Here is a 4,406-nt window from a genome sequence, read left to right on the forward strand (position 1 = left end):
TTACAATCGGACCGCCACGCTAACAAAGAATAAACAGCGTTGGTTTTGGCACAGCATATTTATCAATATATTGAAATAGTTAGCTTAGCTACTAGTACAGTAAGTCAGTTGTTTTCTACTTAGCGTCTTACCGTTAATCGTGGTGGGCTGGCCGGTGGGGACACACACTGGCTGCACTGCCTTTGCTCAGCCTCGGTTTAATAACGGATGCGTTCAATTAGGCGGGGGCCTGGTGCTGCTTGCTACCAGACAGTCACAGACTCACAGTAGTACTGTACTACTGGCTGATCGATTGGCGATGCCTGCGCATGCTGCCCAAGGTCGTCATCGGTCGGATCGGGCTGACTTCAACGACGTTGATGAGGATGACTCGTCGATCGTATTGGATCACGGCGCATGCGCAAGCACTGTGCTTTAATGGGACAGCACGACGGATGAGCTGCGCTCGCTAAATTATAGGTTTCTAAATGAAAGAGCACTATCCGTCCGCGCTTGCGCTGTCATTCTAGGCATGTTTCTGGTCATCGGCTGACCACGCTCCACACGTCAATGGTTGTGCTTTTTGGTCAGGTTGGTGCAACTGCGGAAATGGTAATGTAACACGCTGAGGATCGCCGGGCGCGAAACAGCGCAGTGGGAGCGCACGTCGCCGTGGGCGTGCACATCGGATCGCCGGAGAAGACACGCCGACCTCCGAGGCTGCCTGCTGCCTACACTGACCCGCTGCAGAGGAAGAGGGACACGCGGAAAGAGCCAGGTGAGTGGGTGGGGGCAGAGGGGGGGAGGGTGTGTGTGTGTGTGTGTGTCAGCGTGTGTGCGCGCGCGTGTGCTTCCCTGTGGCTGTGTGCGTGCGTGATTGTGAGAGGCTGCCGCTGTGAATGTGGAATGTGGAGCAAAAGATGTGCACGGCTCCGGGGGGGGCTGGGCATGCGCGTCCACGATGTGCAATCGGCGCTCGTGCACCAGTCTATCTCCCTTGAGGAGCAACTCAGCGACAATAGGTCGAGAGAGCTCGACCTAAAAAAGGGCAAGAAACTACCAGAAAAGGCAAAACGAGGTCAAGACACGAACAGAGAAGGCATAAACAGAGGGGAACAAATAAGCAGAGAAGGAACAAACCTATGGCAAGAAACAAGCAAAAAATCAAAACAGAATGCCAAAAATGAGCAGAAAAGACCAGTCAATGCACTCCTCTGCACCAACCTCTAAATCCCTCCTATCTTAATGATAGGTGCACTCGTGCATTTTACAAAAGCTGTTGAGGCTTACCTGCAATACATTTCTGTCTTCGGGCCTGATAACCAGTGCAGCAATAAAGACAGAAGCGACAGTATTGCCAGGAGCCAAGAGGCAAAGGGCAGAACCCACAAAGGAAAAGGCAGCAACCAGTAAACAAAAGGCAGCAAACGGGAGGCGAAAGGCTGCAAACAGGAAACAAAAGGCAGCAAATGGGAGGTGAAATGCAGCAGTAAAGAAGTGCCACAAACAGCTTATGGAATATGAATGGTATTTAACAGAGTGACTTTTGTCTTAGTTTCTGAGTATGTAGATATTTCAAGTGTTATCACTTTAGGAAGCAGTAAGATACTTGAGGCAAGATCAAGAGCTTTACTTCTAGGAGTCATTGCTGGCTTGTCATTTTACCAAGCAGTACTGTAAGAAAATGAGTTATTAGCTGAGAGGGGTGAAAACCCAATTTAAATATTATTCACATTGCTTGTCGGGGTGAATCACAAACCTTACTAAATAAACCTCAGCTCAACCCTCTGATAGCTATTGCACACACAGCAGACAGGCTTAACTTTAGAGGCAGTGTGTAAGATTTTTATACAGTTCATAAAGTAAACACAACACAAGAAAATTCTAAAACTAATTAATAAAAGTAAAGAATGTTTATTAGATAAACTGATACATAAATGATAACAAAAGCGACCTGTAGAACTAGAGTTATGATTTTTTTTATATTAATGTCAAGGCCAAAAAACATTATGCGCTAACCGTGGTCAACTCGTTGTGCAAGTCCAGACTAAGGGTATGTTTTAAGGCAGATTGCAATGGAGTATGGTTCAGATACAAGGACCTAAGGGCATATTATCAACAAACAGCGATATTTATCGCTAAGTAGGCTTAGCTGCAATTTTTTTATCGCCACACATCACCGGATTTTATCGCTGATATAACGTGCTATTAGCAACGTTTATCTCAAAAGCGATAAAATTCCCGGTGAGAGCGGGAAAAATCCGTGAATATCGCTGAGAATACAGCAATATTCACACATTATCGCTAACAGGGTCTTAGCCATTATATCCACCTCCCATTGGATATAATGGCTAAGAACTGGTCTGAGCAGGCGTTAGTTATTGGAGATATTTGCGCTATGGCGACAGCTTGCTAATAGGGCGATAAAATTATCGCCGCTTAGCGGCCGAAAACGGCCGCTAAAGCGGCGATAATTTCCTATCGCCCCCCTTGATAATATGCCCCCAGGTTGGTACAGGTCAAAATATTACCTTGTCACTCAGAGACTTTAGGGAAGTCAGAAGTCTTCAGCGGAGCCAGGCAGTAGGCTGGAGACAAAAGGAGATAAACTTGTGGGCTTCTCTGGAGGAAAAAAAGAGAAAGCAGTGCAAAGAGACCTGTGTCCCGATATATTGTTTTCTGAATTAACGTCAGCTATAGGTTGCCCAAAAATCAGCTCCCAGGAGGCTTGTGTGCTCATTCAACCAAAGCAAAAATTGCTACCACTGCATTAGCATGCAGTGTGTAAGTCTTGGGGATCTGCCAGGCTGCCAGGTGGGAGGCCCCACATGTTCATGAAGCACCACTTTTTTGTGTGTTCATGTCACTACAGCTATATTGTGAGAAAGAAACATTTGTGATGTGTGACTAGGATTGTGTTTTTTTAAATATTTAAAATACATTTCTTTTTGGTAAAATTAAAGTAATATGAAGCATAAAACAGATCAGCACACAATCTCATAATTTACATCTTCAAATCTATAAAACAGGAAAACTCCTATTCTGAAATGTTTGCTGTCTGTGCAGATTTTTTCAATAAATCTGAAGTTACTTCAGACATTTTGAATATATTCTTTCTATGGTTGTTTTCTTAAAAACTGCTATCAAACTCACATAATACACCGGACACGTTTTTGGAAGACAAGTATGTGGATAGCATCCAACTGACGAAAACCCTCAGTCTCCTCTTCTTTTTTCCCATTATTTGGAAACAGAGAATTCATGATTCTGCTAGGTGTAAGTTCTTCACTCATGCTGTGAAACTCAGCAAAATAAGTCATTATTTTTGTGCAGTCAGTTTCAAAAAGAAGGACTCTGTTCCAAAAGTTGTCCCAGTCATTGTTGTCAGTAATTAATTTCCATTTAATTTTTTCCTTCTGAGGTTAAACGATTTTCCTCCATTCAATTTAAGTTCTGAAGCTTTTCCTGACACTCTATAGTACGTAAAGTTATACTTTATTTATGTCTACCAATTTCATATTTTCAAAACTGAACTCAATGATATCTTCTTCTGCGGATCAAGGTTCTTCCTTATGCTCAAAGTCAAAGGACTGGACTCATCAACATCAACTTTAGTACCAGTGTGATGTTGAAGACGTTGTACAAAAGGTTTAATCTAAATGGTACTTGCAGAAGTGCAATCTGACAGAACTGAAACATTCTCCTCACACAGATCTGCATTTTGTGCCTTCAAAAACATGTTATTAGAGTTTGGTTTCTTCTTTGCTTTTAACTTCACCTTATTTAGATTTGTCCACTACTTATGTTTTTTCAAAATTAAGTTGGTGGTGTCAAAAACAATATGTGCCTTCCTTTCACATAGAAGGAACTGTAGTTCTGTTAACACTGGTTTGTAATTGAATTAATCTTGAAGAACCATATAAACAGCTTCAGTAAATCTCAGATCAATTTTGTGATAAGCTCTATATCAGAAGCAAATTGAATTTCTGCAATATTGGAAGAGGAAGGCATAACTGATAATAGGCAATAATGCTGCTGGATCACTATTGATTAAATCAGAATAATTCCCATCTCTGGGATAGTTTAGCAAATGAAGGCCTTGCTCTAACTGTCCGTAAATATCCCTTAAATACCCCTGTTTCCATTTTCTTTTTGCAAAAAGATTGTCCATATAAGTATGGATTACTTCACCATCGGTTAGGATAACCCCTCAGGAACATGGGTAATAGGCCTGAGTGCCTGCATCTCATCAAATGAGTGAGTTGATGTTAACCTTAGATTTGAGGTACTTGGGGCTCGTTGCCATCCCTCAGTATGTCCTTGATTTAACAGCAGTGACGCAGATGTAGGAATCCATTTTGCTGAGTATGTTGACTTTGTGCGTTCTTATGGCACGCTGAATCACAGACCAAGACACCTTGTCTATG

General features: G+C 42.6%; 1 pseudogene; it reads right to left on the reverse strand.

The window, feature by feature from the left end:
* Positions 1 to 3,128: 3,128 nt before the first annotated feature.
* LOC147678565 (centrosomal protein of 44 kDa-like) lies at positions 3,129 to 4,124 on the reverse strand (annotated as a pseudogene).
* Positions 4,125 to 4,406: the final 282 nt, after the last annotated feature.

Source organism: Lissotriton vulgaris, chromosome 12, assembly GCF_964263255.1.
Source record: "Lissotriton vulgaris chromosome 12, aLisVul1.2, whole genome shotgun sequence".
NCBI classification, from domain to species: domain Eukaryota; kingdom Metazoa; phylum Chordata; class Amphibia; order Caudata; family Salamandridae; genus Lissotriton; species Lissotriton vulgaris.